Source organism: Triticum dicoccoides, chromosome 7A (assembly GCF_002162155.2).
Source record: "Triticum dicoccoides isolate Atlit2015 ecotype Zavitan chromosome 7A, WEW_v2.0, whole genome shotgun sequence".
Taxonomy (NCBI): domain Eukaryota; kingdom Viridiplantae; phylum Streptophyta; class Magnoliopsida; order Poales; family Poaceae; genus Triticum; species Triticum dicoccoides.
The window spans coordinates 472,344,034-472,359,230 of record NC_041392.1 but is presented as its reverse complement, the minus strand read 5'-3'; the positions used below and the strand labels follow the sequence as shown (position 1 = coordinate 472,359,230).

General features: G+C 42.9%; 1 long non-coding RNA gene across 1 annotated transcript; it reads left to right on the top strand.

Annotated features, from left to right (window-relative positions):
* Positions 1 to 450: 450 nt before the first annotated feature.
* LOC119332718 lies at positions 451 to 4,344 on the top strand. Its single transcript, XR_005161113.1, has 4 exons — positions 451 to 871; positions 2,635 to 2,765; positions 3,488 to 3,554; positions 4,056 to 4,344. It is a non-coding gene; the product is annotated as an uncharacterized LOC119332718 (long non-coding RNA).
* Positions 4,345 to 15,197: the final 10,853 nt, after the last annotated feature.

The following is a 15,197-nucleotide window of genomic DNA, read 5'->3' as shown; positions in this document are numbered from 1 at the left end:
TGCAAGCATTGCAACTAATGAGTTAGTTGTGGGATGATGTATTACGGAACGAGTAAAGAGACTCACTACACCACGATACTACATTCCCTACAGATATGTGTTGGGAAAAGATACTATTACCGTCCAACAGTTGATTGGGAAATGTTGTAACAGATAGTTGGTTGGGAAAACCAATAAACAGTAGCAGACCATCGGACGGGAATACCATAACATTTAATGTCGAACTGTGGGTCGGGAAAGCTCGCATACACATCCATTTATCGGTCGGGAAATAACCCCGACCAACAGTCTGTGCCAAATGGGCCTGCGCGCGCGTAGAGAAAAAATAGCGCCAACATTTGGCCCAAGCCCGCGAAAGTTCCCCCCAACGCATAAGGCACCACTCGCGCGGAGCCAAATCCCTAATTCCCCTTTCCCATTCCCCACGCGTGCCGCCCTGGGCTCTCCGCCGTCGCCGCCGCCTTCTCCACGCGCCACCGCGCCATTCTACCGCCCCCGCGCAAACCTGCTAGACTGCTGCCCCACACCGCCTGCCCCCACGCGCTCGAACCCTCTCCTCTGCCCCGGTGCTCTCCCCTGACCACAAGAACTCTGGCGTCGTCACCGTCATGGCGCACGCCGGGAAGATCCCGGGGGAGACGGGGTTCAACCTGCTGCAGAGGGACGTTGCCCTGTACTACAAGACTGTGTCGGCCGTGGTGAAGCACTCCTCGGAGGCGGTGCTTCTCGTGGTGTCCAACCCCGTCGATGTCTTCCCCTACCTCGCCTTGCAACTTTCAGGGTTGGGTTCCAGGCGAGTGGCATCATTTGCTCCTCCAGGTTCTGGTTCCTCATCAACGAGCCCCCCGCCATCAACACACAGGACGTGCAGGTAACTTACTAGACTGGAACCCATCCATGAATCCATCGGCCTGTTGCTCTCCCGATAAAAATTTCTCAGGTTCATAGAAATGCTTTACGAGTATTTGTTTTTTCCGAAAATCTAACTTGTTACTAGTTTGTTTGATGGTTTCCAGAAGAAGGTAGCATATGCAACAGGCCTTCCAGATACTCTTCATGTACTGATATTCTCATAGAAAATTCTTCATTGCCATATATATTTTCCATTGAATATCATTAAGCATCAGCTGTATGCTTTACGAGTAGAAGTTGCTGCCTGGCTTCACATGCTACTTGTCATCCACTTTAAAGCGCGCTTGTGCTTCACGCCTTACCAGGAAGGAGTTCGGTTGACTGAATTTTTCTGCATGCATGCTTTCTCTGAACTGACTGAACACCATGTCTGAATTTTGCTGTCTGCATGCTTGCCTGGCTGTTGCACAAACCATATGTAGGAGGTCTCTGTCAAAAGAATGAAACGATCACCTACAAAAATGGTTCCATCGATCCTTTAGTGCTGGCACTATGAATGTACTTGCTTGGTTCCATTTTAGTTCAGAAGACATGCTCCTGAACAAACATGCTACCATTGTCATGCGCAGTTTCGTGCTATTCGACGTGTGAACACGTAACTAAAAGCAAGAGTGCACGAAATCTTCAGACATAGTTAGTGCTGATGACAGCCACTCCTTAATTTACCCACCACTCTTCGGAGTCATCAAATTAAACTTTTGTTCAGTTAATTCTGAAAGAATTACCTTAACCATTACTAGTTGCTATTTGATTGATTACATTCATCGGGATATGAGCGCGATGAAGATGTATTGCCGCCGGTGAGGTGTATTGGTCACGTGACATGCTAGCTTGAGGTTTTCAGTGGAAACCTACAACACAACAGACTTCTCTTTTGCTAGTTGCAACTAGAATCAAGGGTAAGAAGATCGCAAAAGATATGATTATATAGAGGCCACGTAGCAAAGGACCTTACGGTGAGCCAAAAGGTCACAAAATTGTATATCCTCCTTTTTAATATTAGCAACCCAATGTTGAGAGCATTTCTCAAATGCAGCTCCCATATGCTTCTGTACAAAGGACATGTAGGATTTTTTTAGCCCGACCAACATTTGAAAACAAAGGCAGGACATCAGTCGATGATAGTAAAGTCCCTAGAAATTCAGCAGATGTTATTTGTCCAGTTTACACTCATGTTTAATTTCTGCATAGTTTGTTTCCTAATTTCCTTTCCCATGTAATTATTATGTTGTTATTCTACATTCTGCATAGTACTTATCAGATTCAAGGCAGTAGTTATATAGTTGATTAGTTGTTACAATTTCTGCTTCATATATATGTAGATTTGTGAAAGTATTTCTAAATATGCTACCAAGTTTAATGGAAGAAATCCTACAAATGAAATAGCAATAATGTTAGGCAAGGTGTGGGTGATGTCCTGCCTCCTTCTCTGTTCAATTTGCACTCCTGCCAGTGTCCTCACATAATAAATCTAATTAAATGAATTCGATATATTACTATATCTTCTGGACCAAATGTTACCCATGTTATGAATATTGATCTGCAATAGCATGTCCTTAATTGAAATTCCATGTATAGTATTTGTCAAAAGATGGAAATAGCAAAATCTTTGTCGCAATGTTTTATAGTTTCATACTTCCATTTATCAGAGACAATACTGCTTGAAAGTATCATAACTCCACTGAGAGTGAATGAGTTTTAACCAGGAGTGTTGTGCTATAGGATTCCCAGACCACCACAGTGTTCCCTTCAACCGCGAACCAGTTTACTGCTGCGCCTCCGCAACCTTATGGGTCGCCGTAGTCCATGCAGCAGCTAGCAGCAAGGCCCATTGACGTCGCCGCACAGTCCAAGTACAAATAATAAAACACAACTTTGTAACTTTCTAAGCAACACACGAGTAGAAAATTGTTGTATGCAGAAGTGAGGCTACACATGGTTGCAATTACTTATTTCAAGCTCGAGCATTTAGTTTTTGATGATGTGATCACAAGATTGTGTTTTTTATGTATATTAATCTGATAGAACTATATGGCACTAATGATGGGTCGCTTGGATGCAATACTTTAACCTAAAATTTAACCTGAAGAGCATCTTATGTTTGCCCTATTTCCAGAATATTTTAAATATCTAAATGGTGTGAACAAATGAAATCAAACTATTTTTCTCCGTTGTTCTCATCGGGGTGTCCTCATAGTTCTCTGAGCAAGAAATACGATCGAGAGAAGCAAAAGTCAAGTTCATCTGTTTGGAGTTGCAAAAGTAACTAGAAGCGATCATTTTTTATATTTATATTTAGGATCCTTGGGTTCATAGTTGTTGTACACCTTCTTCTCAATATTTGACAAAGTAATAAAAGATGGTTGATAAATATGTTGCTCTGAACCTTGGATTATCAAGTGGTGGAGCTTTGAGAGGGCGAACCTGGGCTGTAACCCCCCTCCCCTACCCAGCAAAAGGCAAAAACGTTAGTACCCCACTGCAATAGGATGGTAGCACTGTAGCCCAGCTCATTTACTTGGAGATGAGCACTCCACCAGACTGTCTCTCAATGTCTCATTTTTGTCTCCTGTAGTAAACAACTTTGGCGATGCTCACAGTAGGCAGTGACGCCATGTGGTGGTGTGGAGCGTCGGGGGTCGGTAAGCAGAACATCATCAACTCTGCCTCACCTCTTCCACTCGTGCTGTCCAATGGTACCCTATTGATGTATTGTAGTGCAGTCTTATTCTTTTGATTTTGCTTTTTTGTTTAGTTTTAACTCATGTTGGGAAAAGTTCTAATTAGATCGAACTTTTCACTAAATGGAAAGGTCAAACTCCATGGTTAAGTAGTATTTTGGTACTTCCCGTGGCAGAAGGTTGTATTTTGGTAGTGCTCTGTTTTGGAGAAGCTTTTATATGTAATTGGTGTTAGAAATGTACTCCCTTTGTAAAGAAATATAATAGTAAGCAGATAGGATCAATATACTTAACATGCTACAATTTCTAACTTGTGGTTGTACTTTGGTATTCCAAAAACGAAATCATATCATTAGAGAGGCTAGAGTTTGTGCAATGTAACTACTAATATGTTGTATGAGAAGTTTCAGCGGAGGCTTGTTGAGCAGATGCATAATATTAACTCGGGATTTTGACTTGCAGATGTTCAATCTGGAGGATTTTCTCCAATGAGATGTAGAATGAAGGCTTTGATGTCAAGTACGAGAATGATGCAACGATGTTGGTGGAAGGCTGTGAGGATGGGTATTGCCCACTACAAGGAGCAGGCAGATGATGTGCCTCTTAGACAAATTCCAAAAAACAACACAAGGAAGTTTTGCTCACACAATGAACCATAATGTCTCCTCTATTTCATTAGTTACATCAGTTTGTAGGAAACATGGATGGTCACTGGTTCATAACAGATGAACTATTTATATGTGAAAATTAATGTGTGTTATTATTGTTTGGTTTTGATTTATTATTTGCTGGATGGCAACCATGTTACTGTTATGAACTATGCAACTTGACTGATATTCTGTTGGTATGTGAAATCTGTATGTGAGGGCAATTGACGTTGGTATGTGAAATCTGTATGTGAGGGCAATTGGATGTTGGTCGGCAAAACAATTCCTGTCCAACTGTTGGTCGGGAAAGCCCATGAAAGGCCCAACGGAATGTCGGTCGGGAAAGATTTCCCTGACAGATAGTCGGTCGGGAAAGGTCCATGTCAGCCCTGTCAGATAGTCGGTCGGGAAAGAATACCTGTCAGATAGTCGGTCGGGAAAGGCCCATGGTAGCACCCACGGACTGTTGGTCAGGAAAGGCCCATGGCAGGCCCAACAGAATGTTGGTCGGGAAAGATACTCCATAGCCGACAAGCAGTCGGTCGGGAAATGGCTTTCCCGTCTGGACTTTCCCCAACAGATATGATTGGTCGGCAATACTCTTTCCTGACCGACTATTTGTTGGCAGAACTTTTATTCCCGACCAATTTGGCTGTTGGGGATGTAGTGCTGTGGTGTAGTGACTTGCCGGTAACGAGATTGAACTATGTATGGGATAACGACGATCGAATCTCGGGCAAGTAACATACTGGTGACAAAGGGAACAACGTATGTTGTTATGCGGTCTGACCGATAAAAGATCTTCGTAGAATATGTAGGAGCCAATATGAGCATCCAGGTTCCGCTATTGGTTATTGACCGGAGACGTGTCTCGGTCATGTCTACATTGTTCTCGAACCCGTAGGGTCCGCACGCTTAAGGTTACGATGACAGTTATATTATGAGTTTATGCATTTTGATGTACCGAAGGTTGTTCGGAGTCCCGGATGTGATCACGGACATGACGAGGAGTCTCGAAATGGTCGAGACATAAAGATTGATATATTGGAAGCCTATGTTTGGATATCGAAAGTGTTCCGGGTGAAATCGGGATTTTACCGGAGTACCGGGAGGTTACCGGAACCCCCCGGGAGGTATATGGGCCTTAGTGGGCCTTAGTGGAAGAGAGGAGAGGTGGCCAGAGATGGGTCGCACGCCCCTCGCTCCCTTGGTCCGAATAGGACAAGGATAGGGGGCCGGCCCCCCTTCCTCCTCTCTCTCCTCTTTTCCCCCCTCCGCGAATCCTATTCCAACTAGGAAAGGGGGGGAGTCCTACTCCCGGAAGGAGTAGGACTCCTCCTGGCGCGCCACCTCTTGGCCGGCCAGCCCCCCCTTTGAGCCTTTATATACGGAGGCACGGGGCACCCCTTAAGACACAAGTTGATCCACGTGATCATATTCTTAGCCGTGTGCGGTGCCCCTTCCACCATAGTCCTCGATAATATTGTAGCGGTGCTTAGGCGAAGCCCTGCGACGGTAGTACATCAAGATCGTCACCACGCCGTCGTGCTGATGGAACTCTTCCCCGACACTTTGCTGGATCGGAGTCCGGGGATCGTCATCGAGCTGAACGTGTGCTAGAACTCGGAGGTGCCGTAGTTTCGGTGCTTGATCGGTCGGGCCGTGGAGACGTATGACTACATCAACCAAGTTAATGCTTCCATTGTCGATCTACAAGGGTACGTAGATCACACTCTCCCCCTCTCATTGCTATGCATCACCATGATCTTGCGTGTGCGTAGGAATTTTTTTGAAATTACTATGAAACCCAACAGTGGCATCCGAGCTTAGGTTTTATGTGTTGATGTTATATGCACGAGTAGAACACAAGTGAGTTGTGGGCGATATAAGTCATACTGCTTACCAGCATGTCATACTTTGGTTCGGCGGTATTGTTGGACGAAGCGGCCCGGACCGACATTACGCGTACGCTTATGCGAGACCGGTTCTCCCGACGTGCTTTGCACAAAGGTGGCTAGCGGGTGACAGTTTCTCCAACTTTAGTTGAACCGAGTGTGGCTACGCCCGGTCCTTGCGAAGGTTAAAACAGCACCAACTTGACAAACTATCGTTGTGGTTTTGATGCGTAGGTAAGATTGGTTCTTGCTTAAGCCCGTAGCAGCCACGTAAAACTTGCAACAACAAAGTAGAGGATGTCTAACTTGTTTTTGCAGGGCATGTTGTGATGTGATATGTTCAAGACATGATGCTAAATTTTATTGTATGAGATGATCATGTTTTGTAACCGAGTTATCGGCAACTGGCAGGAGCCATATGGTTGTCGCTTTATTGTATGCAATGCAATCGCGCTGTAATGCTTTACTTTATCACTAAGCAGTAGCGATAGTCGTGGAAGCATAAGATTGGCGAGACGACAACGATGCTACGATGGAGATCAAGGTGTCGCGCCGGTGACGATGGTGATCACGAGGTGCCTCGGAGATGGAGATCACAAGCACAAGATGATGATGGCCATATCATATCACTTATATTGATTGCATGTGATGTTTATCTTTTATGCATCTTATCTTGCTTTGATTGACGGTAGCATTATAAGATGATCTCTCACTAATTATCAAGAAGTGTTCTCCCTGAGTATGCACCGTTGCGAAAGTTCTTCGTGCTGAGACACCACGTGATGATCGGGTGTGATAGGCTCTACGTTCAAATACAACGGGTGCAAAATAGTTGCACACGCGGAATACTCAGGTTATACTTGATGAGCCAAGCATATACAGATATGGCCTCGGAACACGGAGACTGAAAGGTCAAGCATGAATCATATAGTAGATATGATCAACATAGTGATGTTCACCAACGAAACTACTCCATCTCACGTGATGATCGGACATGGTTTAGTTGACTTGGATCACGTAATCACTTAGAGGATTAGAGGGATATCTATCTAAGTGGGAGTTCTTTAAGTAATATGATTAACTGAACCTAAATTTATCATGAACTTAGTACCTGATAGTATCTTGCTTATGTATGTTTGATTGTAGATAGATGGCCCGTGCTGTTGTTCCGTTGAATTTTAATGCGTTCCTTGAGAAAGAAAAGTTGAAAGATGATGGTAGAAATTACACGGACTGGGTCTGTAACTTGAGGATTATCCTCATTGCTGCACAGAAGAATTACGTCCTGGAAGCACCGCTGGGTGCTAGACCTACTGCTGGAGCAACACCAGATGTTATGAACGTCTGGCAGAGCAAATCTGATGACTACTCGATAGTTCAATGTGCCATGCTTTATGGCTTAGAACCGGGACTTCAACGACGTTTTGGACGTCATGGGGCATATGAGATGTTCCAGGAGTTGAAGTTAATATTTCAAGCAAATGCTCGGATTGAGAGATATGAAGTCTCCAATAAGTTCTATAGCTGCAAGATGGAGGAGAACAGTTCTATCAGTGAGCATATACTCAAGATGTCTGGGTATTGTAATCACTTGATTCAACTGGGAGTTAATCTTCTGGATGATAGCGTCATTGAGAGAATTCTCCAATCACTTCCACCAAGCTACAAGAGCTTCGTGATGAACTATAATATGCAAGGGATGAATAAGACTATTCCCAAGCTCTTCGCAATGCTGAAAGCTGCGGAGGTAGAAATCAAGAAGGAGCATCAAGTGTTGATGGTCAACAAGACCACTAGTTTCAAGAAAAAGGGCAAAGGGAAGAAGAAGGGGAACTTCAAGAAGAACAGCAAGAAAGTTGCTGCTCAAGAGAAGAAACCCAAGTCTGGACCTAAGCCTGAAACTGAGTGCTTCTACTGCAAGCAGACTGGTCACTGGAAGCGGAACTGCCCCAAGTATTTGGCGGATAAGAAGGATGGCAAGGTGAACAAAGGTATATGTGATATACATGTTATTGATGTGTACCTTACTAATCCTTGCAGTAGCACCTGGGTATTTGATACTGGTTCTGTTGCTAATATTTGCAACTCGAAACAGGGACTACGGATTAAGCGAAGATTGGCTAAGGACGAGGTGACGATGCGTGTGGAAACGGTTCCAAAGTCGATGTGATCGCGGTCGGCACGCTACCTCTACATCTACCTTCGGGATTAATATTAGACCTAAATAATTGTTATTTGGTGCCAGCGTTAAGCATGAACATTATATCTGGATCTTGTTTGATGCGAGACGGTTATTCATTTAAATCAGAGAATAATGGTTGTTCTATTTATATGAGTAATATCTTTTATGGTCATGCACCCTTGAAGAGTGGTCTATTCTTATTGAATCTCGATAGTAGTAACACACATATTCATAATGTTGAAGCCAAAAGATGCAGAGTTGATAATGATAGTGCAACTTATTTGTGGCACTGCCATTTAGGTCATATCGGTGTAAAGCGCATGAAGAAACTCCATACTGATGGACTTTTGGAACCACTTGATTATGAATCACTTGGTACTTGCGAACCGTGCCTCATGGGCAAGATGACTAAAACGCCGTTCTCCGGTACTATGGAGAGAGCAACAGATTTGTTGGAAATCATACATACAGATGTATGTGGTCCGATGAATATTGAGGCTCATGGCGGATATCATTATTTTCTCACCTTCACAGATGACTTAAGCAGATATGGGTATATCTACTTAATGAAACATAAGTCTGAAATGTTTGAAAAGTTCAAAGAATTTCAGAGTGAAGTTGAAAATCATCGTAACAAGAAAATAAAGTTTCTACGATCTGATCGTGGAGGAGAATATTTGAGTTACGAGTTTGGTGTACATTTGAAACAATGCGGAATAGTTTCGCAACTCACGCCACCCGGAACACCACAGCGTAATGGTGTGTCCGAACGTCGTAATCATACTTTACTAGATATGGTGCGATCTATGATGTCTCTTACTGATTTACCGCTATCGTTTTGGGGTTATGCTTTGGAGACGGCCGCATTCACGTTAAATAGGGCACCATCAAAATCCGTTGAGATGACGCCTTATGAACTATGGTTTGGCAAGAAACCAAAGTTGTCATTTCTGAAAGTTTGGGGGTGCTATGCTTATGTGAAAAAGCTTCAACCTGATAAGCTCGAACCCAAATCGGAGAAATGTGTCTTCATAGGATATCCAAAGGAGACTATTGGATACACCTTCTATCACAGATCCGAAGGCAAGACTTTTGTTGCTAAGTTCGGAAACTTTCTGGAGAAGGAGTTTCTCTCGAAAGAAGTGAGTGGGAGGAAAGTAGAACTTGACGAGGTAACTGTACCTGCTCCCTTATTGGAAAGTAGTGCATCACAGAAAACTGTTTCTGTGACACCTACACCAATTAGTGAGGAAGCTAATGATAATGATCATGAAACTTCAGGACAAGATACTACTGAACCTCGTAGATCAACCAGAGTGAGATCCGCGCCAGAGTGGTATGGTAATCCTGTTCTGGAAGTCATGCTGCTAGATCATGATGAACCTACGAACTATGAAGAAGCGATGCTGAGCCCAAATTCCGCAAAATGGCTTGAAGCCATGAAATCTGAGATGGGATCCATGTATGAGAACAAAGTGTGGACTTTGGTTGACTTGCCCAATGATCGGCAAGCAATTGAGAATAAGTGGATCTTCAAGAAGAAGACTGACGCCGACGGTAATATTACTGTCTACAAAGCTCGACTTGTCGCAAAAGGGTTTCGGCAAGTTCAAGGGATTGCCTATGATGAGACCTTCTCACCGGTAGCGATGCTTAAGTCTGTCCGAATCATGTTAGCAATTGCCGCATTTTATGATTATGGAATTTGGCAGATGGATGTCAAAACTGCATTCCTGAATGGATTTCTGGAAGAAGAGTTATATATGATGCAACCAGAGGGTTTTGTCGATCCAAAGGGAGCTAACAAAGTGTGCAAGCTCCAGCGATCCATTTATGGACTGGTGCAAGCCTCTCGGAGTTGGAATAAACGCTTTGATAGTGTGATCAAAGCATTTGGTTTTATACAGACTTTCGGAGAAGCCTGTATTTACAAGAAAGTGAGTGGGAGCTCTGTAGCATTTCTGATATTATATGTGGATGACATATTACTGATTGGAAATGATATAGAATTTTTGGATAGCATAAAGGGATACTTGAATAAGAGTTTTTCAATGAAAGACCTCGGTGAAGCTGCTTACATATTAGGCATTAAGATCTATAGAGATAGATCAAGACGCTTAATTGGACTTTCACAAAGCACATACCTTGACAAAGTTTTGAAGAAGTTCAAAATGGATCAAGCAAAGAAAGGATTCTTGCCTGTGTTACAAGGTGTGAAGTTGAGTCAGACTCAATGCCCGACCACTGCAGAAGATAGAGAGAAAATGAAAGATGTTCCCTATGCTTCAGCCATAGGCTCTATCATGTATGCAATGCTGTGTACCAGACCTGATGTGTGCCTTGCTATAAGTCTAGCAGGGAGGTACCAAAGTAATCCAGGAGTGGATCACTGGACATCGGTGAAGAACATCCTGAAGTACCTTAAAAGGACTAAGGACATGTTTCTCGTATATGGAGGTGACAAAGAGCTCATCGTAAATGGTTACATTGATGCAAGCTTTGACACTGATCCGGACGATTCTAAATCACAAACCGGATACGTGTTTACATTAAATGGTGGAGCTGTCAGTTGGTGCAGTTCTAAACAAAGCGTCGTGGCGGGATCTACATGTGAAGCGGAGTACATAGCTGCTTCGGAAGCAGCAAACGAAGGAGTCTGGATGAAGGAGTTCATATCCGATCTAGGTGTCATACCTAGTGCATCGGGTCCAATGAAAATCTTTTGTGACAATACCGGTGCAATTGCCTTGGCGAAGGAATCCAGATTTCACAAAAGAACCAAGCACATCAAAAGATGCTTCAATTCCATCCGGGATCTAGTCCAGGTGGGAGACACAGAGATTTGCAAGATACACACGGATCTGAATGTAGCAGACCCGTTGACTAAGCCTCTTCCACGAGCAAAACATGATCAACACCAAGGCTCCATGGGTGTTGGAATCATTATTGTGTGATCTAGATTATTGACTCTAGTGCAAGTGGGAGACTGAAGGAAATATGCCCTAGAGGCAATAATAAAGTTATTATTTATTTCCTTATATCATGATAAATGTTTATTATTCATGCTATAATTGTATTAACCGGAAACATAATACATGTGTGAATACATAGACAAACAGAGTGTCACTAGTATGCCTCTACTTGACTAGCTCGCTAATCAAAGATGGTTATGTTTCCTAACCATGGACAAAGAGTTGTCATTTGATTAACGGGATCACATCCTTAGTTGAATGATCTGATTGACATGACCCATTCCATTAGCTTAGCACCCGATCGTTTAGTATGTTGCTATTGCTTTATTCATGACTTATACATGTTCCTATGACTATGAGATTATGCAACTCCCGTTTGCCAGAGTGTAGCGACCAGACCTCAAACAGTCTGATCTCTGTGCTCCGGTGTCATCCCTGGATCAGTAATGCTGACACCACACAGTACTCGAAGGATTTATAGCAGAGTAGCAATCACACACTTATTACCTCGAGTGTCTCAAAAGAGAACTTATTACAATAAATATGGCTTAAGGCCATCTAATAACGATAACAGCGGAAGGCTTGGAAGATAAGTGAGTCCATCAACTCCAACGGCATCACTAAGTATAGAACCACGACCTAAAAACTCCTTATTCGTCGTCTAAAAAGTCTGCAACATTAACGTTGCAGCCCGAGAACGGGTCAGCACATGGAATATGCTGGCAAGGTAACACATAGGGAGTAATGGAATGAAACAACTATACTATATGCATATTTGGCTGGTGGAAAGCTCTATGGTTACAGTTTTTGCGTAAAGCCAATTTTTCCCTTCTTCAAAGGAATAAATTTAATTACTATCATGGTGGTTGTTAAACATTGAGAATGGTTGACATCATTCTCAATCCCAATTAAGCATCATCATTTAACAAACCCAACAAAATTAACTTTAGAGTAACATGTTGAGATTCACATGATAATCCAGGTACTAGATACTCAAGATGTCCAAAACCGGGGACACGGCTAACCATGATTAGTTTATTACACTCTGCAGAGGTTTGCGCACTTTTCCCTACAAGACTCGATCGCCTCCGTTGGATTTCTCGCACTACATGGTGTTTGAGAAACGGATGACCGAGACACAGTCTTTCAGAAATGCTAGCACCTTACGATGGATAGACCGGTACACCTACTTTCCCCTACATCTGCTAGTCTACCCTATAAGAGTTCGCACGACTTAATCAACTATGCCAGAGCCCATAATGGCTTGTGGCTGCACACGGAAGTTTCTAGTATGAATAATCTCATGATCCCTTTGAGCTTGGGTGGCGGTCCAAAAGAAAAACAGGCAAGTCCTGGAATACCCAGGTGCCTCAATCCACCCAGATGTGTGTTTAGGTTGCCACCTTAGATAAACCATTAATTAACAATCTCACATCTGTCATGGATATCACTCACCCAATCCACGTCTACTAGCATAGCATGTCATATTAAGCAAACGTAGAAATAACTCCCAAAGGTTTGATAATAAACAGGTAATAGGTACTACCTCATCTACTTCCCATCCCGCACTTTAATTAGATCCTAATCATGCAATGTGTGAGGATTGATCTAATGCAATAAAACTGGGTTGTAGAAGAAGGTATGATCAAAGTGTTACTTGCCTTGCCGATGATCCGCGAAACCTAGAGATTCAAAGTAACAGGTGGCGCACTCCGGGTATTTTATCGCAGACAAACAAACAAGCATACAATAAGTACTCATCTAATGCACAGGTAAAACTCAAATAGAAGATCTAACCAGAAAGTTCAACTTAAGAACCCTGGTTTGCAAAAAGAATCAAATCGAACGTAGCAAAAGAAATCAAACGGCGAAAGAAATCAACTTTGTTCTAGTAATCTGGATCTAAGTCAAATTTTACAGTAGCAAAAACTTGTTTAAGTTGATTATTCGGAAAGAGGGTTTCGAGACGAAACTCCAGGCGCTTGAATCGCCTGATTCCGATAAACGAGCGAAAAGTTATACCAAAACAAAAATCGGATCAGAAATCGCGATCAGAAAATAACCGCGGAAAATCCAACGAAAAAGAAAAATGACGAACAGATTAATCGTTAATTAACCTAATCCGAAAAATAAAAAAAAATTAAAATAATATTAAAATAATAAAAGAAAATCGAAAATAAAACCGACGAAAAATAAAATAATTTTTTTTTAAAAATTCGGCACGGAAGTCGAGGCGGCGGCGAACCTCGGGCGGCGTGCAACTCCGGCGAGTCGTCGGCGGGTCCGGCGGCGGCGGCGGCGGGCTAGGGTTTCGGGCGTGGGCGCGGTTATGGGCTGGGGCGCCGGGTGCCTCGCTATTTAAAGGCGCCCCCAGGCGGAGTCCCGCTCGGGTACGGCCCATAGTCGGTTTCGTTTTTTTTTAAATAATTACGCTCGAAAGAAAAATAAAAAGAAACGGACTCCAAAAATTATGAAATAAATTTTCCCGGGTTTCTAAAATCAAGCCCGATAAAGCGAACATTTATTTGGGCCCAAAATACAACTTTGAAAAACGCGTATTTTTCCTAAATTCAAATAAAAATACCGAAAAACTCCGAAATAAATCTTATTCGATTTTTTATTAAATCCTCAATATTTCTATATTTTGGGAAAGTCATTTTATTCCCTCCCTCATATTTTTGTAATAGAAATAATTGATGATAAAATAAATAAAATCAAATGATCCTGTTTACAAAATTTGAGAAAACTCAAATATGTAAATAACGAAATCCCCAACTCTCTCCGTGGGTCCTTGAGTTGCTTAGGATTTTCTAGGATCAAAACCAAAAGCAAAAATAAAATATGATATGCATGATGATCTAATGTATAACATTCCAAATTGAAAATTTGGGATGTTACAAACCTACCCCCCTTAAGATGAATCTCGCCCTCGAGATTCGGGTTGGCTAGAAAATAGGTGAGGGTGGTCCTTGAGCAAATCTTCCTCTCGCTCCCAGGTGGCTTCATCCTCCGTGTGGTGGCTCCACTGAACTTTGCAAAACTTGATAACCTTGCTGCGAGTGACTCGGTTGGCAAACTCGAGAATCTTGACTGGTTTCTCCTCATAGGTCAAATTGTTATCCAACTGAATTGCTTCCAATGGCACTGTGTCTCTCAAAGGTATGTCAGCCATCTCCGCGTGACACTTCTTCAACTGAGAAACGTGGAACACATCATGAATTCCTGTCAATCCTTCTAGCAATTCCAACTTGTAGGCCACTTCTCCCATATGCTCCAAAACTCGATATGGCCCTACAAATCGTGGCGCTAACTTCCCCTTAACTCCAAAGCGCTTAATCCCTCGAAGTGGGGATACTCGAAGATAAGCTCTGTCTCCGACTTCGTAAACTGTCTCCTTGCGTTTAGAATCTGCGTAGCTCTTCTGCCTGGACTGGGCTACCTTGAGCCTATCGCGAATCAACTTCACCTTCTGTTCAGACTCTTTAATCAGATCTGGTCCAAACAACTGGCGGTCTCCAACTTCGTCCCATGACAACGATGTCCTGCACCTCCTTCCGTATAGAGCTTCGAAAGGGGCCATCTTCAAATTGGTCTGATAGCTGTTATTGTAAGAGAACTCTGCATATGGAAAATTATCGTCCCAACTAGATCCATAATCTAGCGCACAAGCTCTCAGCATATCCTCCAAAATCTGATTGACTCTCTCGGTCTGTCCATCTGTCTGCGGATGAAAAGTTGTACTAAATTCTAGCCTAGTACCCAAAGTCTCATGCAACTACTTCCAGAACATTGAGGTAAACTGGTTCCTCTATCTGATACGATGCTCCTCGGAACTCCATGCAAACATACGATCCTGGTCATGTATATCTTTGCCAACTTAGCACGGGTGTAAGTGGTCTTTACTGGGA